The following is a 25,980-nucleotide window of genomic DNA, read 5'->3' as shown; positions in this document are numbered from 1 at the left end:
GTTAAAGATAAAGACATGGTACCGGCCATATATAGAGTTTTTGCCTTGTCTAGCAATGTTTTAATGGAAGCCATGAACTGTGACATCCATATGTGACAACACCCCCGGGACCAGGCCCACCCAGGGGGCCTCATTCAAATGAAGCACAGCAGCCCACGCTTCATTTAAAAAAAAAATCTTGGCCGGATTTGCGCACCCAGGAGGAATTCAACCAACTTTTTTAATGCTGTTTTGAGTCCTAGGGGTCCTTGTGGGACCCCCTGAGCAGGCCTAGGGGTTCAGGGTATTTCTACCCTGCCCCCTTTTCTTGTTTTTCATGTTGGTGAGTGAATGGATGTCTTAGTGGTATATGTGTAAGTAACCACATATGTGAAAGGCAGTATATGTGAGTATTGGGGTATATAAATCACTATATGTGAGAGTGAGTGATTGTGAGAGTGGTTATATGGGTGAGTGTGTGCTTGTATTAGTTATTGTATGAGTGTATGTATGTGTTAGTATATGTTGAAATAAGTATGGTGGTGTGTGTGTGTAACTGAATAGGTGAATAAATGGGAGTGTTATTGATTCTATGCATGACTGACTAGATGTGGAAATAACTCTATGAGTGAGTGGCGGTGTGTGAGTGTCTGTATAGGTGTATGATTGCTTAGGATAGTGCTGTATTGATGGTTGACTGCATTTATGAGTGACTGTATGGGTGAATGACTGGATGTGTGTGTAGACCTAGGAATCAGTGAGTGGGTATATAGTAACTGGTATTGGTGTGTCTATGGTTTCGAAAATGGTTGTCTGTATTTTAGAATGGGTGTATCAAAGGTTATATTAGGGTATGAGGAGGTGCATCAGATTATCACGTGGATGATGTCATCAGTGATCTCATTTGTGATATCATCAGTGATGTCACTGACCATTTCATGAATGATGTAATATGTGATATCATTAGCAGTTCATTGCGGGGCACGAGTTATAGTTAGCTGAACTAACTATAACGGCCGAATTTCACTCGTTTTCTACGAGTAAAATGTCCGACTAACTATAACATTCCTGAAAACTATGTTTTTTTCAGTGAATTTCAAAGGTTTTGTGAATACTAATTTCTAGCTATAATGTCCCTGAAACCTGTTGTTTTTTCAGGGAATTTCAAAGGTTTTTTAAATGCTAATTTCTAACTATAACGTCTCTGAAACCTATGTTTTTTCAATGAATTTCAAATGTTTTTTAAATGCTAATTTCTAACTGTAACGTCCCTGAAACCTATGGGTTTTTCAGTGAATATCAAAGGTTTTTTTAAATGCTAATTTCTAAATATAGCGTCCCTGAAACCTATGGTTCTTTCAGTGAATTTCAAAGGTTTTTTAAATGCTAATTTCTAACAATAACGTCACTGAAATCTATGTTTTCTTTACTAAATTCCAAAGGTTTTTTTAAATGCTAATTTCTAACCTTAATATTCATAAAATCCATGTTTTTTTCAGTAAATTTCTAAGGTTTCTTTAGTGATATTTTTTAACTATAATATTTTTATTGTTATTAAAATTATGTAATGCTTTGTGTTTTCTAAAATAGAAAGATACTTTTTTTTGGAGAAAAAAGTGGAGTCGGGTACCGATTGTGTACCTATCTCTGTAGATGCACTGATTTAAGCCGCCATATTGCTGAAGTCATGAAGGATGCTCATTTGGTATGAGACGGCTGTGCGGTGTCCAGACTTGTGTAACGTCACACACATATTTCCGGGATCGCGCCGGGTGTGCGAAGTCCGTTATATTTTTTATGTTTTAAAACTATATGTATATAATTATAATATGTATATTAGAGAAATACATTATCTAAACGCCCTGCGTAACATCATATACGTATGGGGTTGCATCAGGTGTGCTACTTTCATTTAAAAAAATGATGTTTAAAAACTATATGTATAGTAGTTCAATATGTATATTAGAGCAAGAGATTATCTAAACTAATTCTAAAAATCATATATTTGTAATTGCAATAAAGTTATATTATTCGTAAATATATTTTCCAGAAGTCATGTCGGGTCTGCGCTGCTTGTACGTGTGACTCTCATGTGACTTCAAAATTAACATTTCTTTGGGCCACAAGATTTTCCATTCTAGAGCTTGAAGGACTCCACCCCTTTCTTTCATTCTTTCAACACTATCACAGGAGATACACCTGCTGTGTGTTCTGAGCTGTTTGGTGTATTTTTTTGGTGTTCATTCTACATCTTTAAAATGCATTCTTCTATTCCAGAAGTTAATCTACCATCAAATGAAGAAGACTTGGAGGAACTAGTCAGGAAAAGAAAAGAATCCATTGTGTGGAATTTCTTCACCATTCCTGATGTAGAAAAAATAGTTAATGCGCGCAAAGTGAGCTGCATACTTTGCCCAAGGGTGCTCTCATGGGGAAGTGACAAAAAATATTCTGTGGAACATCAAGTATGCCGAAGCATCTGCAGATGACCCACCCTCATCATTTGGCAGGTGAGCAACATCAACGCTTTCAAGAAGCTATGCAGCAGGATGACCAGGGAGCTGGTCCAAGCACCTCAAGCTCCTAATCTTGGGGACAGACATTCGTCCGGAATTCACAAATGTGGAGCAACATGCATCAAATGCAAGTCTGTACTGTGTTTTGCAGAGCAGTCAGTTGATGCTGTGGTTTCTGCTGCAAGAAACCACCATTGTTGTTTTTGTTTTTGCAATGACAGTTTAAGTGCAACGTTTATTAGTTTTCTCTGTTGTTTTTCCAGTTTTTAAAAAAACACCAAAAAATACACAAAATAGTTAAAAAAACACACCAAATTTAAAAAAGAAATAAATGGTTCTCTTCAGAACGACCTTATCTGTTAAAAAAAGATAAAGAACTGCATGGAAATATCTGGGTGATTGCATGAGTACATGCGTAGAGCTTGAGTGGATGAAAGAGTGCATGGGTAGTGCGTGGGGGATTGGAGGATTACATGGGTACTGCATGGGTGATTGCATGAGTGCATGGGTGATTTTTGGATGATTGGAATAGTGCATGGGTAGTACTTGGGTGATTGGAAGAGTACATGGGTAGTGCCTAGGTAATTGGAGGAGTGTATGAGAAGTGCATAGGTGATGAGTGCACAGTGCCCGCCCTGCGTAACATCATATACGTATGGGGTTGCACCAGGTGTGCGACTTTCATAAAAAATAATGATGTTTAAAAACGATATGTATAGTAGTTCAATATGTATATTAGAGCAAGAGATTATCTAAACTAATTATAAAATCATATATTTGTAATTGCAATAAAGTTATATTATTCGTAAATATCTTTTCCCGAAGTCACGTTGGGTCTGCGCTGCATGTGTGCGTGACTCCCATGTGACTTCAAAAGAAGCATTTCTTTGGGCCACAAGATTTTCCATTCTAGAACTTGAAGGACTCCACCCATTTCTTTCATTCTTTCAACACCATCACAGGAGATACAACTGCTGTGTTTTCTGAGCTGTTTGGTGTATTTCTTTGATGTTCATTCTACATCTTTAAAATGGATTCTTCTATTCCGGAAGTTAATCTATCAAAATATTATAGACTGGTAAAAAAACTGCTTCACATTCCTTCTAGACTTAGCCTAAAGGCTGCTTTCCATAGCTACCACTCGGATAGCTTTCAATGAAGGTTGTCTTTAACATATCACCTCTAAGGGGATGTTAGGACTGGTGCAAGGTGCCCACTATAAATAGTGGAGAGCATATGCCAGGCCAACTTCTCACATTGGTGTGCAGCAGTTGGGATTCAATCTTGCTTTGTTTTACCAGACAATCTCAAGTGGTTGACTAACTGAAAACCACTAAAGGTACCTGAGGTATATATAATACAAGCTTAAAAATTACAGTAAGTTCTACTAAACTTAGAGTGGTGTGTCAAGGGCTTAGCACACCCGTTCTACATCTCAAGAGAGTTTAGTAGGCCGCACTAGAGTAGGTAGGTGCATGCACAACACCTCACTAGTGATGTCTTCAAAGCCATGAACCAGTGAGTCCCTGCAAGATGTCAGTACCATGATGGCATCAAAGTATGACAAATTCCTATTCTTAGAATTGAGAGAATTGTGTACTGCTAGGAGATTGAAGACAGGCAAAACTGCCAACACCCAAGACCTCAAGGAGGTACTTCTGTTGGATGATCTCAAGAAGACCTCAGAGCCTAAGGAGGTAGACAGGGAGGGTGCGGCAGCAGATGGGGGAAGGCCCACTGGTGAGGATGACCAGGACCAGACCTCTGTTGCTGATCAGGAAGGTGACAATAATGAACATTGACCTAGGCACACATAAATTGAATATAACAGTATGTCAGTGTAAACATATATTTATGTGTGCAATTTGTATAGCACACACCTACCCGGAGGTGTCTCGGTGCTGAGAAATGATAGAGCAGACAGTTGGAATGAGTGATTACTGGTTGAAAAACCGGGGGGCATATTATCAAGGGGGTTTATCTCCGCTTTTTTGGCTTTAAAAGCCAAGAAAGCGGAGATAAAATTATCTCCCTATTACCAAGCTGTCGCTAACACCAGTTAGTGACAGCTAATAGGAGATAGCGACCATCTTGGGCCCCGCTTTGCATGTCAGTGATATTTATCACTAATGACATGCAAAGTGGGCGTGCCAAGATGTTAGGTACTGGAAACAGTCCCTAACATCGCTATCTCCTATTACCAACTTTTGGAGATATTCGCGCTAAGCGCAAATATCTCCAAAAGCTAACACCTGCCCTGAGCAGTTCTTAGCCATGTTATCCAATGGGAGGTGGATAACATGGCTAAGAGCATTTGCTCGATAATGCATGAATATCGCTGACTTTTCAGCGATATTCATGCATTGCGGCCGTTTTTGATCTCATTTGCGATAAACCTTGATAATAGCAAGGTTTATCTGCGATAAAAATCACCGATGTGCGGCGATAATGTTTGTCTCTAAACAAGTTAGAGACAAAAATTATCGCTAGTTGTTGGTAATATGCCCCCAAGTTTTTACTAGCTTCCTAAATGTCAGGATGGAGGGACTGGCCCTAATGTGAAAAGGAAGGATGTTCCATAGTTTTCCCATAGCAACTGTAAAGCGTCTATCTCCCCATGACATATATGATATATAATACAATATGCAAGCCAACAGATACACAAATTATCTTCTGAAGAATTGGAAAATATTCACTTCCTCAGGGCTGTATAAGAAGTTTTTTGTTTTTGTGGTTGTCGCTCACCTCGTGATAATTCCGACCCGGGCAAGACAATTAGGTAAGCTTCAGTCGACTTAGAGAGTCAGACGTGCGGTACCAAAGAGTCCATAACAAGGAACACAGTGGCCTGTGGGGAAGGTTTCCTGGTATACTCGCTTTGAGATCACCTTCGTCTAAGGAATTATCAGTTTCTCTTGCTTGTTTCCCCTACGTCACCCAGCTTCATAGACTGCCTTATTCTGCTTCAGCTACACTGAATGGTCTACTAGTTTGTTTTCGTGATCTCATTTGGGTTTTTATTTGAAATCCGGGGCTCAAACATGCCACAAACTCTTTGATACCGCACGTCTGACTCTCTAAGACGACCAAAGCTTACCTAATTGTCTTGGGCCCGGCCGGGTTGGAATTATCACCGGCTAAGTGACAACCACAAAAATAATAAACTTCTTATACATCCCTGAGGAAGACGTGGAAAGATTGTTCTACATGCAATGAAACACGTGTCGGCTGGTTTGCTTGAAAATTTAAAGATTGAATGTTTTCCAATTCTTCAGAATATAATTTGTGTATCTGTTGGCTTGCATATTGTATTATATATGTTTACACTGACATACTGTTATACTCAATTTATGTGTGCCTAGCTCAATGATCATTGTCGTATTGTGAGGGTTGTTCCCGCACTTAATTGAGGGGTTATATGGCTTATCCCCTCCCCTAGTTGCACCATACTGATATTGTTTTCCTTTCAAACTGCTACATTTATTAAAGCTGAGCACCTAGAAATTTCCCTGGTCACTAAAAAACCCTTCTCTGGATTGGCCCAGATCTCCTTCTGTGGATTCTGACCACGCTGTTGTATCTATAGGGACCTCTGTCTCTTCTCAAAGGATGGAATTCTCACAGGAGAAGAGAGAAAGTCAGATGAAGTTTGAGGAAGCCCAGCTGAGAATTAGAAGACAGCAGGTAGCCTTAGAAAGGGAATCCCTAGAGCTTGAGAGAGCTAGAAAAATGATGGGACTAGAGACCCATGGTGGCAGCAACTTTCCTAGTGGGAGGGAGAGATCTCATGACCATAGGAATGTAAACAAGATTGTCCCTCCCTACCAAAGTGGGGAGGACATCTACAAGTAGATTACTGCACTGAGAAGGGCCTGTAAAGTTCAGAAGGTCCCCCCAGGAGCAGTGGACAGCCATCTTGTGGCTCTCCTTTGCAGACAAAGGTAGAGACAAGCTCCTCGCTGTTAGAGAAGAGGATGTTGATGATTATACCGCCTTGAAGAGTGCTCTGATTGAGGGGTTTGGCCTAACCACTGAACAATACAGGATAAAGTTCAGAGATACCCAAAAGGCTCAGAGTCAGGACTGGGGTGACTTTGTTGATTGTGCTACTAAGGCTCTGGAAGGCTGGTTACTTGGCAGTAAAGTGTGTGATTTCACAGGATTGAACAAATTAATTATGAGGGAGCAGATCCTTAATAATTGTCAAAATCAGCTATTGCATCAGTACCCGTTGGACTCTGATCTGACCTCTCTCCAAGATTTGGGAAAGAAGGCAGGCAAATGGGTCAAAACCAGGGTGAGGCAGAAGGTACAGAACCAAGATGGTGACCAGAAAAAGCAAGATTCAAAAAAGTTTGATAAGGGTGGGCAAAAGTGTAAAGACTAGAAGTCTTCTCAAGGTCCCCAAAAACACACAAGTGAGGAGTCCTAGTCTTCCAAAGGAAAAGGCCAAAAGAAACCATGGTGTAAAATCTGTAAACAGAAAACCCACTGGACTAGTGATTGTAATAAGTTCAAAGACTCAACTCCAGCCCCAGCTCCAGCTCCTAAGGCAACTGTTCTCCCTAGTTCAGCTCCAAATGGTGGTACTCAGAATAAGGGTCTAGTAGGGTTAAACCCTCGGGTCTGAGATGGACTATGGCCTAGTCAGAGTTTCAACTCAGGCTGTACTGATCTGTGATGGAGGCATGGATATGTCCTCCTTTGTGAGTCCCAGTAATCTGGGCAAATACAGACAGCAGCCTTTAATTAATGGGAAAGAGGCTTTGGCATTCAGGGACACAGGGGCAAGTGTCACAATGGTGACACACAACCTTGTGGCTCCTGAGCAGATCATGCTTTGTGAAATGTACCAAGTGACCAATGCTAGCAATGTCAGAACTGACCATGCCCTGGCAGTTGTAAATTTCACCTGGCAAGGGGTAACTGGTCTCAAGAAGGTTGTGGTAAGTGCAGACCTCCATGTTGAATGCTTGTTTGGCAATGATTTAGAGACTTCAGCTTGGGCTGAAGTGGAGCTCAGGACCCATGCAGAAATGTTAGAAATCCCTGCATATGTGTTTGCAGTGACTAGGTCGCAAGCCAAAATGTCAAAAACTGAACAAGCCTTGGATTCTGGAAGAATGGACCAGGTGCCTTCCAAGAAAAGGAGTGGTAGGGTAAAGGCAATGTCTTCCCCACTGACTCAGAATGCAGATCAGTTTCTTGAGGGAGATAATCTTAGTCCTGCAGAAGAAACTGGTCCAGATGAGCGTGAGCCTGATCATGTTGAGTTCTTCGCGACAGGGAGCCCTTACAGGGCAGATCTGAATCAGAAGCAGCTGAGCTGCCCTTCTCTTGAACCCCTCAGACAGCAGGCTGCTGCTGAGGCTGCTGGGAATGCTAGGGGTACCCATAGGATCTATTGGCATGAAGGACTCCTACAGTCAGAGAGTAGAGACCCCAAGCCTGGTACAGCCAGTAGGTTGGTTATACCTCTGAAGTTTAGGGGTTTCCTATTAACACTAGCCCATGATATTCCCTTAGCAGGTCACCTGGGCCAAAACAAGACTTGGGACAGGCTTGTCCCTCACTTTCATTGGACCCATATGTCTGAAGTCACAAAGGAGTTTTGCCGCTCCTGTGTCACCTGTCAAGCCAGTGGTAAGGCAGGTGCTCTATTGGAAGTGTTCTCAAGGGTGGGCTTCCCTAAGGAGGACGTTTCAGACAGAGGTACTAACTTCATGGCTAGTTACTTGACTGCAATGTGGAAGGAGTGTGGAGTGAATTACAATTTCACCACACTCTATCACCCACAATGCAATAGTTTAGTTGAAAGGTTCAACAATACCTTAAATGACATGTCAAGGGTCTCCCAGAAAAGCTTAGGCGCAGATGGGACATCCTTTTGCCCAACCTTTTGTTTGCATACAGGGAGGTTCTTCAGAAGGGGGTTGGTTACAGCCCTTTTGAACTTCTGTTTTGGCATCCTGTAAGAGGGATTGGAGTTACCTCTCAAACACCCTAAACAGGACATAGTGGACTATGTACTTGGTCTCAGCTCCAGGATGGCTCAGTATATGAAAAAGGCAACCAAACACCTAGAGGCTAGCCAGGAATGTTAAAAGGCCTTGCATGACCAAAAGGCTGTGCTGACTATTTACCAGCCAGGGCAGAAAGTGTGGGTTTTGGAGCCTGTGTCCCCAGTAGCCCTCCAGGACAAGTGGAGGGGCCCCCATACAATTGTCGAACAGAAGGGAGAGGTTACCTATTTGGTAAACCTTGGAACTCCCAAGAGCCCCTATAGGGTGTTTCATGTCAACATACTGAAACCATATGTCGACAGGGCAAACATGGGCTTGCTCATGGCTACTGATGAGGGACAGGAGGAAGAGAGTGATTCACTCCCTGACGTGCTCTCACAGAACCCAGATAATGGGTCAGTGCATGGTGTAGCCTTCGCAGGCATCCTTCACTGCTCAGCAGCAGTTGATTGTAGACAAGGGCTCAATCAGTACAGACATATGTTCTCTCTGACTCTAAGTCAAACTACCTGCTGCACTCATGAAGAGGAACTGGGGACAGCCTGCCTGTTAAAAAAAGATTTACAGGCAACCTGACCATGTCAAGGACCGTATCAGGACAGAAGTCCAGAAGATGTTGTAATTGGGAGTTATTGAACCCTCAGATAGCCCTTGGGCTAGTCCAGTATGCTTGGTGCCTAAACCTCACACCCAGGGTGGTAAGAGAGAGATGAGGTTTTGTGTAGACTACAGGAGTCTCAATGCAGTGACTAGGATGGATGCCCATCCAATACCCATACCAATACCAATACGGATGAGCAGATAGGTACTCTGGCCTCAGCCAAGTTTCTAAGCACATTTGATCTGACAGCTGGCTACTGGCAGATCAGACTAGCTGATGATGCAAAGCCAAAGACACTTAGGGTAAGCGTCAACTCTCTGAGCACAACCAATCAAGACGCACAAACGTTTGTTAGGCTTTGCGTTAATAAAGTTCAATGAGTGATTAGGTTGGTAATCAAAACGATTTATTCCATGTTTTTTTCACATGAATATTCACTTGTCCATAGGATCATGGTAATTATAAATCCATTTATCTTTCCCAGACGTAATACATTTAGTTCATCACAAAACCCAATGCATTTCGGACCGGAGAAGTCCTTCATCAGGGGTAATGTTTAGCACGTCTAATGAAGCACTTCTCTGGTTGTAGTTACTTGTGAGGTACAAGCCAATAACACATACCCTAGCTCTGTAAGTACCTTATGCTTAACCCAGGGGATATGATTCTCTTGAAGACATATCACATCAGGGGACATATTTTAAATGTCTTGCGCTACCCTTTCTCATTTAGCCCTCTCATTAATGCCCGGTCATTAAATGAAAATATCCAAAACAAACTCAACATTTACTTTCTTCAAAATTAGGAATATATCTACCTCTCTCCCAAAATACCAAATCACTTCTTATCATTTTCATAAACTCATTTATTGGCTTTTTTATCCCTTTTTTAATTCCCTGTGCCCCCCCCCCCCAGCAGCCACCCTTCTCCCTAGTGTCCCGCCCTTCCCCACCCCCTTGTCTCTTCTGCCTGCAGAGATCCCCCTCCCCACCCAACCATGTAGGCTACAAGACCCATGAGTATGGGATGATAGAGAGCCCTGCCCCAGTGCTGACCTTCCCCCTCCCCCCACAGTTCTCCCACCAATATGCTAATGAATAAATACTCAGACTCATTCCGACGAGTACTTAAAGAAGAAAAAAAATAGAGAGAAATGAGAATCATAGTCAACACCCATACCTATACTTATACTTAAATATTTGTTCACATACTATGAGTGCATAAATGCAGAAACCTTCTATTGTAAATTTAAACTTAGGGTTTGATATCCTGGAGATATTCTTTAGCCTTCATTACAGATGTGAAAAACCTGGTATTGTCCTTATGTATGACTTTGAGGTTGGCAGGATTTAGAAGGAATACTTGGGCACCTTTGATCTGAAATGGGGAAATTAATTGCCGAAGCTGCCACTTCTTTTCCACTGTTTGGTGACAATCATCAGGGCGCACAAAACATTCAAACACATTCCCCTTTCTCTTCCTATCTGGCCTAGCCAGATCATACAAAGCCGGCCTAGATAAACAGTTAGATAGAGCTATGAGAATTGCTCTGGGTTGAACAAATGTACTGGCCTCCTGATTTAAATTTTACTTAAAGGGGAACCTATGGGCCTGTTGCACCTCATTGTCCCATGCCCAATGTGTCAACTTGGGGAAGGCTTCTGTAAGCAGCCCTACCACAAATTTCCGTGTATCAGACCCCTCAATACCTTTGAGGATTCCCAAAATTCTTAAGTTATTTCGACTGAGTCTGTTTTCCATGTCTTCAAGTTTCCAAGCCATATCACTATGCTGCTTTGTTAAGTCATCTTTCGCTGCCTTCTGAGCGGTCATTTGATCCTCAAGAGTAGAAATCCTGTTCTCAGCTTCAGAGCAAGACTTGGTCACTCGTCTAAGCGAATTTTGTAACTTTCGGCACGCTCCCTGAGTTTTCTGACTCTCAGCCCGGGTTTCCTCTCTGTGTGACATTATTGTCTCATTAATGACAGCCAATGACATTCCTTCCGTGCCATCCAATGAGTTATGTTGATCTTTTCACAGACCCTCTGGTGACCCAGTTCAATCAATCAATCAATCACAGCATTTATATAGCGCACTACTCACCCAGAGGGTCTCAAGGCGCTAGGGGAGGGGGGTCCGCTACTGCTCGAACAGCCAGGTCTTGAGTTGCTTCCTGAAGGTGAGGTGGTCCTGGGTCAGGCGGAGGTGGGTCGGGTCGGGAGTTCCAAGTCTTGGCGGCGAGGTAGGAGAAGGACCGTCCCCCTGTGGTGACTCTTCGGATGCGGGGGACAGCGGCGGCGAGGGCGTGGCCGGTCGATCGAAGCTGGCGTTTGGGAGCGTAGAAGTTGAGGCGGCTGTTGAGGTATCCTGGGCCTTGGTTGTGTAGGGCTTTGTGTGCGTGGGTGAGGAGACGGAAGGTGATTTTCTTGTTGACCGGGAGCCAGTGCAGGTCTCTCAGGTGTCTGGAGATGTGGCTGCGACGGGGGATGTCCAGGATGAGTCGTGCTGAGGCGTTCTGGGTCCGCTGGAGTCTCTTCTGGAGTTTGGCAGTGGTTCCGGGATAGAGGGAGTTGCCGTAGTCCAGACGGCTGGTGACGAGGGCCTGGGTGACCGTCTTCCTGGTCTCGGTGGGGATCCACCGGAAGATCTTACGTAGCATGCGCAGGATGTTGAAGCACGACGAGGAGACGGTGTTGACCTGTCTGGTCATGGAGAGGGAGGAGTCCAGGATGAAGCCCAGGTTGCGTGCGTGGTCTGTTGGTTTGGGTGCGTTGCCTAGGGCGGAGGGCCACCAGGAGTCATCCCAGGCGGAGGGTGAAGATCCCAGGATGAGGACTTCCGTCTTGTCCGAGTTCAGTTTCAGGCGGCTGTTCTTCATCCATTCGGCTACCTCTTTCATTCCTTCGTGAAGGTTGGCTCTGGCGGTGGCGGGGTCGTTGGTGAGGGAGAGGATCAGCTGGGTGTCGTCGGCGTAGGAGATGATGTTGAGGTTGTGCTGGCGTGCGATGTCTGCGAGGGGGCTCATGTAGACGTTGAAGAGGGTTGGACTGAGCGAGGAGCCTTGAGGTACGCCGCAGATGACTTTGGTGGCTTCTGATCTGAACGGGGGGAGGCGGACTCTCTGTGTCCTTCCGGCGAGGAAGGAGATGATCCATTCCAGTGCCTTCTCCTGGACTCCAACGTTGCTGAGGCACTGCACTAGTGTACGGTGGTAGACAGTGTCGAAGGCCGCGGAGAGATGTAGGAGGATGAGGGCTGCTGTTTCTCCGTTGTCAAGCAGGGCTCGGATGTCATCGGTGGCTTCGATCAGGGCGGTCTCGGTGCTGTGGTTGGCCCGAAAGCCAGACTGCGAGAGGTCAAGGGATCCGTTCGTCTCGAGGAAAGCGGCCAGCTGCTTGTTGACGGTCTTCTCGATGACTTTTGCAGGGAACGGGAGCAGCAAGATAGGGCGGTAGTTCTTGAGGTCGGTGGGGTCGGCTGATGGCTTCTTTAGTAGAGCACTGACTTCGGCGTGCTTCCAGCTCTCCCGGAAGGTGGCGGTGTTGAAGGAGGTGTTGATGATGTCCCGCAGGTAGGGTGCGATGACAGCGTCGGCCTTGTTGAAGACGTGGTGAGGGCAGGGGTCGGTCGGAGATCCGGAGTGGATGGAGTTCATCGTGCGGACGGTGTCTTCGGTGCTGATCGGCAGTTCTTCTTGGAGCTCTTGAGTTCGTCGGTGAAGCATGGGGCCTTCTTGCTGCCGGGTCTGCTATGCGGGGTCCTCAGAGGGGCGAGGTCATCTGTGCAGTCGCTGATCCACTTCGTGAGATTGGTGGCCGCTTGGCTCGGGTTCGCTGCGCTGGTGGTTGGGTTCTTGCTCAGGGAGGTCGCGAGCTGGTCGGCTGTGATCTTGTTCCAGCTTCTGCGTGCAACCTGTTGCTGGTGGTGGTGGATCATGGTCCTTTTGAAGCTGAAGTGGACGCAGCTGTGGTCCGTCCAGTGGAGTCCGGTGGCGTGGCTGAAGGTGATGTCCTTGCTGGATGAGAAGACGGGGTCAAGTGTGTGTCTGGCATAGTGGGTGGGGGTGGTCACCAGCTGCTTGAGTCCGAGGTTTGCGAGGTTGTCCAGCAGGGTGGTGGTGTTGCGGTCGTTGTTGTTCTCCAGGTGGAAGTTGAGGTCCCCGAGGAGGATGTAGTCAGCGGAGGGGAGGGCGTGCGGGATGACGAAGTCGGCAATGTCCTCGCTGAATTGTGTGCGTGGTCCCAGGGATCTGTAGATGAGGGTGCCTCTGAGGGTGGTCTTGGGGTTGATGTGGACCTGGAAGTGCAGGTGCTCGGCGAGTGCGAGGGTGTCGTCGGTGTTGGTCGTGATACGGATGGTGTTCTTGTGGATGATGGCGATGCCTCCTCCAGTCTGGTTGATGCGGTCCCTCCGGATGATCTTGTAGCCGTCTGGGATGGCGATGGCGATGTCGGGCACTGAAGAGGCGTTCATCCAGGTTTCCGTGAGGAAGGCGACATCTGCAGCTGTGGTGTCGAGCAGGTTCCAGAGCTCGACGGCGTGCCTGTGGATGGAGCAGGTGTTGAGCAGGATGCATTTCAGGTGGCTGCTGCTGTTGCTCGTTTCGGTCTTGGTCGGTGCTGGGGTAGTGCAGGTCCGGATGCAGGTGAACTTGCAGGAGTGGCAGCAGAAGGGTCAGTGGGTGCGTCTCGGGGTGGCTCGGTGGCAGCCTGGGATTCGGCCGGCGTTGAGAGCGTTGAGTTCAGTGGCGTCGTACGTCCGGCGGGTGGGCTGGGGTCTGCAGGGATCAGGGGTCCTGACACTGGGCGCGGTCCAGGCGCGGACGGGCGCATACGGGCTTACCTTTGGCGCACCTTTGGCGTGCTTAGGGTGCACCCGCTGCGCGTCACCGCTGCGCGATAGGCTCACTGCCATATGTGCAGGGTGGGGGGGCAGAGCGTGGGAGGAGCAGCTGGGAGGCGGGAGCAGGGCGGCAAATGGGAAGGGCGACACAGGGGAGTGAGCGGGGCCACGGGGGGCAGCGGCGGGGAGGTGGCGGGAAACGCGGCAGGGGCTGGGCTCAACAAGGGGAGACAGGGAACAACAGCAGACTAAGGCAGAAAAAACTTACAAAGTAGGGGAGAAATACAGATGCAGAATACAGGCTACAAACAGCTAACTACAGCGGAACAAACGTTAACAGGGAGAAGAAGGAGCAGGCAGCGCAGGCAAGGCACAACCAGAAGCAGCGGCCGGGGACCAGGGGCACCGCTGCGGGCAGCGGCCGCACTCGCCTGGAACCAGGGGCACAGCTACGGGCAGTGGCAGCACTTGGCGGGAGCGGGGGCAGCCTGGACTCACACCCAGAGAAGCTGCTTGTTGACGGTCTTCTCGATGACTTTTGCAGGGAACGGGAGCAGCGAGATGGGTCGGTAGTTCTTGAGGTCGGTGGGGTCGGCTGATGGCTTCTTTAGTAGAGCGCTGAGTTCGGCGTGCTTCCAGCTCTCCCGGAAGGTGGCAGTGTTGAAGGAGGTGTTGATGATGTCCCGCAGGTGGGGTGCGATGACAGCGTCGGCCTTGTTGAAGATGTGGTGAGGGCAGGGGTCGGTCGGAGATCCGGAGCGGATGGAGTTCATCGTGCGGACGGTGTCTTCGGTGCTGATCGGGGTCCAGTCGCGGAGGGTGGTGGTGGGGGGCGGTAGTTCGGTCGTGGCGTGCGTTGGTTGAGTGCTGAAGCTGTTGTGTATGTCCGCGATCTTGTTGTGGAAGTAGGAGGCGAGGGAGTTGCAGAGGTCTTGCGACGGGGTGATGTCGTTGTTTCCGGCGTTGGGGTTGGAGAGCTCTTTAACGATGTTGAAGAGTTCCTTACTGTTGTGTGCGTTGTTGTCCAGTCGTTTCTTGAATGCAGTTTTCTTGGTGGCGTGGATCACTTGGTGGTGTTTTCGGGTGGCGAGCTTGAGGGCAGTCATGTTGTCCGGTGTTGGGTCTCTGCTCCAGGCTCTCTCGAGGGCTCGGCAGTTCTTCTTGGAGCTCTTGATTTCGTCGGTGAACCATGGGGCCTTCTTGCTGCCGGGTCTGCTAGGCGAGGTCCTCAGAGGGGCGAGGTCATCTGCGCAGTCGCTGATCCACTTCGTAAGATTGGTGGCCGCTTGGCTGGGGTTCGCTGCGCTGGTCGGTGGGTTCTTGCTCAGGGAGGTCGCAAGCTGGTCGGCTGTGATCTTGTTCCAGCTTCTGCGTGCAACCTGTTGCTGGTGGTGGTGGATCATGGTCCTTTTGAAGCTGAAGTGGACGCAGCTGTGGTCCGTCCAGTGGAGTCCGGTGGCGTGGCTGAAGGTGATGTCCTTGCTGGATGAGAAGACGGGGTCGAGTGTGTGTCTGGCGTAGTGGGTGGGGGTGGTCACCAGCTGCTTGAGTCCGAGGTTTGCGAGGTTGTCCAGCAGGGTGGTGGTGTTGCGGTCGTTGTTGTTCTCCAGGTGGAAGTTGAGGTCCCCGAGGAGGATGTAGTCAGTGGAGGGGAGGGCGTGCGGGCTGACGAAGTCGGCAATGTCCTCGCTGAATTGCGTTCGTGGTCCCGGGGACCTGTAGATGAGGGTGGTCTTGGGGTTGATGTGGGCCTGGAAGTGCAGGTGCTCGGCGGGTGCGAGGGTGTCGTCGGTGTTGGTCGTGATACGGATGGTGTTCTTGTGGATGATGGCGATGCCTCCTCCAGTCTGGTTGATGCGGTCCCTCCGGATGATCTTGTAGCCGTCTGGGATGGCGATGGCGATGTCGGGCGCTGAAGAGGCGTTCATCCAGGTTTCCGTGAGGAAGGCGACATCTGCGGCTGTGGTGTCGAGCAGGTTCCAGAGCTCGACGGCGTGTCTGTGGATGGAGCAGGTGTTGAGCAGGATGCATTTCAGGTGGCTGCTGCTGTTGCTCGTCTCGGTCTTGGTCGGTGCTGGGGTAGTGCAGGTCCGGATGCAGGTGAACTTGCAGGAGTGGCAGCAGAAGGGTCCGTGGGTGCGTCTCGGGGTGGCTCGGTGGCAGCCTGGGATTCGGCCGGCGTTGAGAGCGTTGAGTTCAGTAGCGTCGTACGTCCGGCGGGTGGGCTGGGGTCTGCAGGGATCAGGGGTCCTGGCACTGGGCGCGGTCCAGGCGCGGATGGCCGCAGACGGGCTTACCTTTGGCGCACCTTCGGCGTGATTAGGGCGCGCCCGCTGCGCGTCACCGCTGCGCGATAGGCTCTCTGCCATATGTGCGGGGTGGGGGGGCGGAGCGTGGGAGGAGCAGCTGGGAGGCGGGAGCGGGCGGCGAATGGGAAGGGCGACACAGGGGAGTGGGCGGGGCCACAGGGGGGCAGCGGCGGGGAGGTGGCGGGAAACGCGGCAGGGGCTGGGCTCAACAAGGGGAGACAGGGAACAACAGCAGACTAAGGCACAAAAAACTTACAACGTAGGGGAGAAATACAGATGCAGAATACAGGCTACAAACAGCTAACTACAGCGGAACAAAAGTTAACAGGGAGAAGAAGGAGCAGGCAGCGCAGGCAAGGCACAACCAGAAGCAGAGGCCGGGGACCAGGGGCACCGCTGCGGGCAGCGGCCGCACTCGCCTGCAACCAGGGGCACAGCTACGGGCAGTGGCGGCACTTGGCGGGAGCGGGGGCAGCCTGGACTCACACCCGGAGGAGCTGCTTGTTAACGGTCTTCTCGATGACTTTTGCAGGGAACGGGAGCAGCGAGATGGGGCGGTAGTTCTTGAGGTCGGTGGGCTTGGCAGATGGCTTCTTTAGTAGAGCGCTGAGTTCGGCGTGCTTCCAGCTCTCCCGGAAGGTGGCGGTGTTGAAGGAGGTGTTGATGATGTCCCGCAGGTGGGGTGCGATGACAGCGTCGGCCTTGTTGAAGACGTGGTGAGGGCAGGGGTCGGTCAGAGATCCAGAGTGGATGGAGTTCATCGTGCAGACGGTGTCTTCGGTGCTGATCGGGGTCCAGTCGCGGAGGGTGGTGGTGGGGGGCGGTAGTTCGGTCGTGGCGTGCGTCGTTTGAGTGCTGAAGCTGTTGTGTATGTCCGCGATATTGTTGTGGAAGTAGGAGGCGAGGGAGTTGCAGAGGTCTTGCGACGTGGGTGATGTCGTTGTTTCCGGCGTTGGGGTTGGAGAGCTCTTTAACGATGTTGAAGAGTTCCTTGCTGTTGTGTGCGTTGTTGTCCAGTCGTTCCTTGAATGCAGTTTTCTTGGTGGCGTGGATTACTTGGTGGTGTTTTCGGGTGGCGAGCTTGAGGGCAGTCATGTTGTCCGGTGTTGGGTCTCTGCGCCAGGCTCTCTCGAGGGCTCGGCAGTTCTTCTTGGAGCTCTTGAGTTCGTCGGTGAACCATGGGGCCTTCTTGCTGCTGGGTCTGCTAGGCGGGGTCCTCAGAGGGGCGAGGTCATCTGCGCAGTCGCTGATCCACTTCGTGAGATTGGTGGCCGCTTGGCTGGGGTTCGCTGCGCTGGTGGGTGGGTTCTTGCTCAGGGAGGTCGCGAGCTGGTCGGCTGTGATCTTCTTCCAGCTTCTGCGTGCAACCTGTTGCTGGTGGTGGTGGATCATGGTCCTTTTGAAGCTGAAGTGGACGCAGCTGTGGTCCGTCCAGTGGAGTCCGGTGGCGTGGCTGAAGGTGATGTCCTTGCTGGATGAGAAGACGGGGTCGAGTGTGTGTCTGGCGTAGTGGGTGGGGGTGGTCACCAGCTGCTTGAGTCCGAGGTTTGCGAGGTTGTCCAGCAGGGTGGTGGTGTTGCGGTCGTTGTTGTTCTCCAGGTGGAAGTTGAGGTCCCCGAGGAGGATGTAGTCAGCGGAGGGGAGGGCGTGCGGGCTTACGAAGTCGGCAATGTCCTCGCTGAATTGTGTGCGTGGTCCCGGGGATCTGTAGATGAGGGTGCCTCTGAGGGTGGTCTTGGGGTTGATGTGGACCTGGAAGTGCAGGTGCTCGGCGGGTGCGAGGGTGTCGTCGGTGTTGGTCGTGATACGGATGGTGTTCTTGTGGATGATGGCGATGCCTCCTCCAGTCTGGTTGATGCGGTCCCTCCGGATGATCTTGTAGCCGTCTGGGATGGCGATGGCGATGTCGGGCGCTGAAGAGGCGTTCATCCAGGTTTCCGTGAGGAAGGCGACATCTGCGGCTGTGGTGTCGAGCAGGTTCCAGAGCTCGACGGCGTGTCTGTGGATGGAGCAGGTGTTGAGCAGGATGCGTTTCAGGTGGCTGCTGCTGTTGCTCGTCTTGGTCTTGGTCGGTGCTGGGGTAGTGCAGGTCCGGATGCAGGTGAACTTGCAGAAGTGGCAGCAGAAGGGTCCGTGGGTGCGTCTCGGGGTGGCTCGGTGGCAGCCTGGGATTCGGCCGGCGTTGAGAGCATTGAGTTCAGTGGCGTCGTACGTCCAGCGGGTGGGCTGGGGTCTGCAGGGATCAGGGGTCCTGGCACTGGGCGCGGTCCAGGCACGGACGGGCGCAGACGGGCTTACCTTTGGCGCACCTTCGGCGTGCTTAGGGCGCGCCCGCTGCGCGTCACCGCTGCGCGATAGGCTCTCTGCCATATGTGCAGGGTGGGGGCGGAGCGTGGGAGGAGCAGCTGGGAGGCGGGAGTGGGGCGGCGAATGGGAAGGGTGACACAGGGGAGTGGGCGGGGCCACAGGGGGCAGCGGCGGGGAGGTGGCGGGAAACGCGGCAGGGGCTGGGCTCAACAAGGGGAGACAGGGAACAACAGCAGACTAAGGCAGAAAAAACTTACAACGTAGGGGAGAAATACAGATGCAGAATACAGGCTACAAACAGCTAACTACAGCGGAACAAAAGTTAACAGGGAGAAGAAGGAGCAGGCAGCGCAGGCAAGGCACAACCAGAAGCAGTGGCCGGGGGCCAGGGGCACCGCTGCGGGCAGCGGCCGCACTCGCCTGGAACCAGGGGCACAGCTACGGGCAGTGGCGGCACTTGGCGGGAGCGGGGGCAGCCTGGACTCACACCCGGAGGAGTGAGCTCCGTGCGTGGGATGACCGGCCCAGTTGGACCTAACTTAGACAGAAAAGGCTGCATCTGATTAGTCACGGTCGCTGCCCCATCCCCTTCCCCAGATATTGCTGTTGGTGTTCTTTTCCGTATTTTATCTAAGCCAGACGACCTAGTCCAATTCCCAGGGGTCTCATTTTGATATATACTGGTAGTCTCACTCCCCCGTCCACCTGGCGAACCAGAAGGACCATCGGACAACTGCACAGATTCATCACCAGAAGAATTAGAGTGATCAGAAAGTGAGAACAAATGTTAACACAGGTCCATTTCAGTTGATTTTGAGATTTGCTCTGATCTACCTGATTGCCCATAGGCTGCTTGTCACAGGCTCTTTTCACCATCCCTGGATTGCCACCGTTTATTCCTGCCACATTTGTACCGTGATCTGGCCCCTCCAAAATGTGGTTAACACAGATTTCCCCCCTTGGCCCATCATGGACCTCAGGGGTATGGATTACAGGGTCGGATTCCCCCTGCCCTCCTTGATCCAATTTGTTTATTGCTGCCTGCCTATTACAGTCAGAGGCCCCTGCAGTCCTCCAGCATACCTCGTCTTAATGCATAGCTACATCTGCCTCTTTCGACACGGATCCATTCGAGTTAGATGTCTTTCCTTTCGTGACGGTAAGGAAAATAGCAGATGTAACTTTCTTTCCTGACCCCATAGATCGACTGGTCCCGGGTTGCAAGTAACTTCCTGGGTTGACTGTAACCACTCTCTGTCGTTGTTTCCCTTGAGTGCTTTTTGTCTGCTTTGAGGCCTGTGTTGTGGAGTCCCCACCATGCAGCTTGACTCCTCTATCACCTTTAGGAGGCATCTTTGATCTAACTGCTCCACGCCAGTTCCCAGGGATAGCATGCTGAGCTCCTTGAGATGAAGACAGCACCAGCCGCAAAAACAGAATCGGGGACCAAACAAGGGCGAGCACCGGTGCGTGAGTATGCTCCAGAGCATCACAAATCTTCACGCAATCTCACTAGCCGACATTGCTCCATAGACCTTGGTTTCTATAGATCTTAAACCGCATAAGGTCAGTTGTATTTCGGGGGGATATGGGAGGCGGTCAGCTACAGGTGCTCATTCGGCCACTGACACGGCCGCCCATTTGACCCGGCAACTCAGTTTTCTGTGGTTAATGAGAATTCCTTTGCTATGTCTCACCAAACAAAAGTCACTTCCAACTACCGCATATTTTACGTCTTCTATATTTTCTGCTACATTCCATTAATATCTGTATTGTTGAAGTACTTCATAAAGGCACATATTATATAGATGTGGACTACTTTTATGGATAATATGTATCCACCATATTTGTATTCACAATGTCTGTACTTCCCAGGTCAGATTCTGCTAGATAACTGAATTTTTGGGAAATACTTTATTACTCAATTACATCTACTTGCTAGGCCTAAACCCAAACAATTCCCCTTGACTTTGAGAACATACCGGTCAAACTCAGTCAGTCACAACACTCATAGGAGCCCATATTTTTATGGGAAAGCATTTTAAAGCTGAAGCTGAACAATTTATTAGACAGACTCTTTTCTGTAGAAATCTCCTCCCACATCTCCTTCATCGCCGTCAATCATTCAATGATTGTGTCACCCACATAAGCAGCCTGTATAAGTAACCCAATCCTGCCATTGCAGAGCCTGTGTGCAGTCTGGTACTGCCATGTCAACCTGGCCAGTGCACCCACGCACCAGACCATAAGCTTCCCTTTTATTACATGTAAGTCATCCCTAAGGTAGGCCCAAGATAACCCTGTGGGCAAGGAGCAGTTTATGTGAAAGGTAGGACATGCACTGGTATGGGTGGCATGTCCTGAAGGTGAAATACTGCCAATTTTGTTTTTCACTATTTAAAGGCTATCTGTCCCCATAGGATAGAATGGGGAGTTTCCTATAGCATCTTATAAGCATAACTGACCATGGGAACAACATAGTTTGATATGCCTGATATCAGAATCTTAAGATGTATCTTTTAGGGAGGGTGAATTTTACATTCCAGGTTTGAAAATATTACTTTTAGAAAGTAGTTATTTTCTTGCCTAACCATCAGTGTGCCTCTGCTAGATTGTGTATTGGGAGTCTGTCTTTGGAGTGACAGGGGATGGTGATCTGCATTCTATTCAGACATCCACTTAGGGGGTTGAGGTTTGTACTGCCTTCCCAGGGTGAGTCAGGGCTAGGCTGAATAGACCTGGGCTGCATTCAGAGTACAAAGAGGAGATTTCTTTCACACCTATGGGCCTGGTCTGCCTTAGACAATGCTGTCTCCACCTCTTGCCAGGAAGGTGCACCAGAGAGGACAGAACAGGTTTGGGCTGGGCAAAGAGCGTCTCTGCCACAGAGAACAAAGGATTCTGTAGTATAAAAAGAGGGGACCAGACCCCATACTGTTAGGTCACTTCTGGGATTCAAGAGGAACCTTTGCCAAGGAGAAGAGCTGGAGAAACTGAGTAGGAATACTACCCCTGTGCTGTTTGCCGTCTGGGGTTGGCCTGCAGTGGCTACTTTCTGCCAAGGAAAGGAGAAGGACTTTGATGTTTGCTGTGTCCACTGCTTGAGGAAAATCTCCACAGGTTTATAATTGAGCTTGCCTCCTGTTCTGAAGTCTCAGGGACACAAAGACTTCACCCCCAGTCTCCCCTGAACTCCTTTGCTGGGAGTTCTGACCTACTGAGAGGTGCCTGCCAATGTTCTGGACCTCTGGAGGTTGTTTTGGGACTGGAAATTACAAGAACTGTGAAAATGTATGCATCGCCTGTTTCTGACGCGTCGCAGTGGTGTGAGCAGACTTTTCCATGTGACGAATTTGTTGCGCCGATTTCCGATGTCCGAGATCACAGGCCCTGTTGGAGAAGAACCAAAGCATCGAGGGGACTTGGCTGAAGTCATAGCAACGCATCCTGGGTCTTTAAGTATCGCAACATACTGGATTATCACACATCGCATCGAAGCATCAAGTCTGTCAGATCGTTTGGGGACGCAGTAAGAAACCGATGCATCACCTCCCCTGCGCACAGTAAGGAACCGATGCATAATCTCCCCTGGAGCAATGAACCAATGCATCACCTTCCCTGAGTGTAAGGAACTGATGCATCACCTTCCCTGCAACACTTTTTTCTTGCATTTTTCGACGCATCCAAGGTACTTTGTGTAAAAGTGTTGCATCCAACATTTTCTTGGTACATAACTGTTTCTACCTTTTAAGAATCATATTTTTAGTACTGCATTGTGGATTTTTGATGTTTTGGTCTTGTTTGGTTTAGATAAGATTACTTATTTTTCTAAACTGGTCTGGTGTCCATTTCTAGCATTTTCACTGTGTTACTGTATGTATACACAAATGCTTTACACACTGCCTCTGACATAAGCCTGTCTGCTAGTGACAAGCTAACAAGGTGGTGAGCAGGGGTTATTGTAGAAGTGTTCCCTCCTTACCCCTAGGAAGAAGGGTCCCTACTTGGACAAAGGTACCTCCCTTTGCCAACACCCCAAATTCTAACACAGTGCCTTGTGGGGGTGCTAGTTACCGTTAGCTCACTAACTATAATGACTGAATTTCTCTGGTTTTGTTCAAGTGACACCTAAGCCTAACTAACGTCTCTGTAACCTTTGTTTTTTTCAGTAACAATATATATTGTTATAGATAGATAGATCTCCAAATGGTGATTGCCACTTGGTTGCTATAATTAGGACCACGTTTCCCTAAGAAATAGATTTTTGGGGTTTACTTACAACTTTGTCGCTGTTTGAATATTCTTAACAAAACGTTCCAAATAAACATTCATTTTCTATAATTGAACAGTGATACTACAAAATCGGCTGATCAAAATGACACCATATTTGGCAGAAAGCTAGATCCTGGTCCTGAAAATGTGCTTTTTGTGGTTTGGTGTAAATCCATTCAGAAGTTTGTGAGAAATTAAGCCTCAAAATATTTGTATATTTATGTTGTTAATCCTTCATGGTTGACCTGGGGATCTTGCCGTGCTCTGATTGGCTGACCGCTACTAACCACGGTAGATTTGCAGGCCAAAAAAGGGATTCTGTTAACTGGTCACAACCTAAAGATAATGTTGGGGCCACCGTTTTAGGACACAAGGACTCTGTAACAGAATCCTAGATTTTTATTTTTTTAAACACATAAGGGTGAGGTGTATGGGACCTTGGGCCATGTGGGTTTAAAAATAAAAAGATATTTTATTTCTTTTCACTGTTTTGTGGGTTTTTAGATTCACAGCGGGGCTGAATGTAGCCCCCTGGAGTATTTATTTATTTATTTATTTGTAGGTTTGTAACGCGCTAGAATCGACTCTATACAGAGTATCTCTGCGCACAGAAGAAAGAGAGAGAGAGAAAGAAATAGACTAGCAGCTTCAGTTTAGCATATAGTTCAATTCAGTGTGGGCATAGGTACATAGGCTAAGTCTGGAATAAGAATGCTTTAAGTTTTTTTCTAAATTTTAGATGTTCTGGGCATTGCCTAAGCTCAAGAGGAAGTTTATTCCACCAGGTGGGTCCGACAACCGATAAGGCTTTGCCCCCTTGTCTGACCTTCTTTGTGATTGGTACTCTCAATAAAAGTTGGCTACTTGACCTGAGAGATCGGGTGGGGTTATATGGGATGAATTTATCCTTCCAATAGGAAGGCCCACATCCATGTAGGCTCTTGTGGATCAGGCAGCAAGTCTTAAAATTGAACCTCTTACGGACTGATAGCCAATGTAATTTATCCAAGAGGGTTTCGATGGCGTTCTTGGAGGGGCATTCAATACTAGCCTCGCTGCAGTATTTTGTATCACCTGGAGTTTTACTAGGACACCCTCATTGGCTGACAGCAGGAGTCCATTGCAATAATCCAGGCGACTCAATACTAATGCCTGTACCAGAGTTTTTCTGGTGGAGTCTGGTAGTATTGGAAAAACTTTTCGTAAAAGTCCAATAACATGGAAACATTGGCCAACCACCCAGTTACCATGTTGTTTAAAAGAAAGCTTTTGATCGAGGCGTACCACTAGGTTTTTTACAACCTGTTTAGGTTCTGGCACTTGGCCGAGCTCGTACGGCCACCAATCCGGCGTCCACAAAGCTCTAGCCTCCCCGAAAAGCACGACTTCGGTCTTATTTACGTTGCATTGGAGATAGTTCGATGTCATCCACTTTGCCACAGCTTTCATGCCTTCGGAAAAAGCCGTCCTCACTTCTTCGGTGAGACTTTTAAAAGGAAACAAGAGCTGGGTATCATCCGCGTATGAGACGGGGATGAACCCATACTCTCTCAGAATTCTGGCCAGGGGTGCCACATAGATGTTAAAAAGAGTAAAGAGTCGGGCTCAGACAGGAGCCCTGTGGCACCCCCTTTGTGATGTTAGTCTCAACCGACCGAAATGAGCCCATGCTAACAGCTTGGGTACGGTTATATATAAAGCTCCTTAACCAGGCTAATGCTGTGCTCTCAATGCCGATCATGGTCAGACGTTCGTTTAAGATATTATGGGATATCGTGTCGAACGATGCCGACAGATCTAATAGTACCAGGATAAGAGAGTACCCTTTATCCTGGTACACAGGTAGATCATCCGTCACTGATAGCAGTGCAGATTCGGTGCTATGTTTTGGTCTAAAGCCAAATTGAGAACAATCTAGCCTACCAGTCTGTTCGATATAGTTTGATACATGTTTATTAACATGTTTCTCTATAAGTTTCCCCAAAAAAGGTAGTAAAGATATAGGCCTAAGGTTAGACATATCAGTGCAGGGGGTAGAAGGGTTTTTCCTGATAGGCCTCACTAATGCGTTCTTCCATTCCCCAGGAACTTGACCTTCCATCAGTGCGAGATTCACAAGACATTGAATCTGTGGGCTCAGAGTCTTCCCTACTATCGGCACAATTCTGGCCGGGATGATGTCTGAGGGACTACCGCTCTTAATCTTGCCTAGATAGCATTCGATCTCTACCTGGGAGATGGGAGGAAAGGTGTCCAAGGTCATCGATCCTGGTTCTTTTCCTTTTTCTGAGAGTGAGAATGTTACTCCTGTGCTGGATAAATTGATTCTAGTGATGTCATCATGTATCCTATTCATCTTGTTAGTAAAAAACTGAGCAACTTTGTTGCACAATTGTTGTGACGCCAATTCAGGAGTTTCGCAGGCAGCTGGTTTCACAAAGGACTGGAGGGTTTGGTATAGAATCCTAGGGGCATTTCCTGCGGCTGAGAGTAGAGACTCAATATGTGTTTTTCGGGTGCATCGGATTTCTTTATGATAAATGGTGAGTGCTGCCCAGTAACAATTTCCGTCCGTTTCATCATGGGTCGTTCTCCACACCCTTTCTAGTTTTCTAGCCGATTGTTTGAGTGATCTTAAATGCTCCGAAAACCATGCTTCCTGTTTACGAGCTAAGCGAGGTTTGAACTTTTTCATGGGGGCAATGCAATCGACCGCTTTAAGAACCGCATGATTATAATTGGCTAAAACCGTATCAACATCCTCTGAGGAGCTGATGAAAGGCTCAACAAATTCCTCCTGGAAGGCTTCAGGGGTGACCTCATGCCATTGCCTGCGTCTAGTGGGAAAGGCTTGCACCTGAGCAGGGACTTTACCTGAATGGGAAGTGTGGAATTCCATAACAAAGTGGTCGGTCCAGCTTACTTGTATTGGAGTAACACATGTCATGGTGTTAGATTTATTTGTAAAAATAAGGTCCAAAGTATGTCCTGCTAGGTGTGTAGGACCGGTATTCATTAGAGTTAGTCCCAACAAGGAGAGATCAGTCAGTAAGGACTGTGCATCTCCACATTCCTTCAAATCGCTATGTACATTGAAGTCTCCTAAGAGTATGAATTTATTCTCAGAGTCA

Source organism: Lissotriton vulgaris, chromosome 1_1 (assembly GCF_964263255.1).
Source record: "Lissotriton vulgaris chromosome 1_1, aLisVul1.2, whole genome shotgun sequence".
In the NCBI taxonomy this organism is placed as follows: Eukaryota; Metazoa; Chordata; class Amphibia; order Caudata; family Salamandridae; genus Lissotriton; species Lissotriton vulgaris.
Note: the sequence above shows the minus strand (reverse complement) of the source record.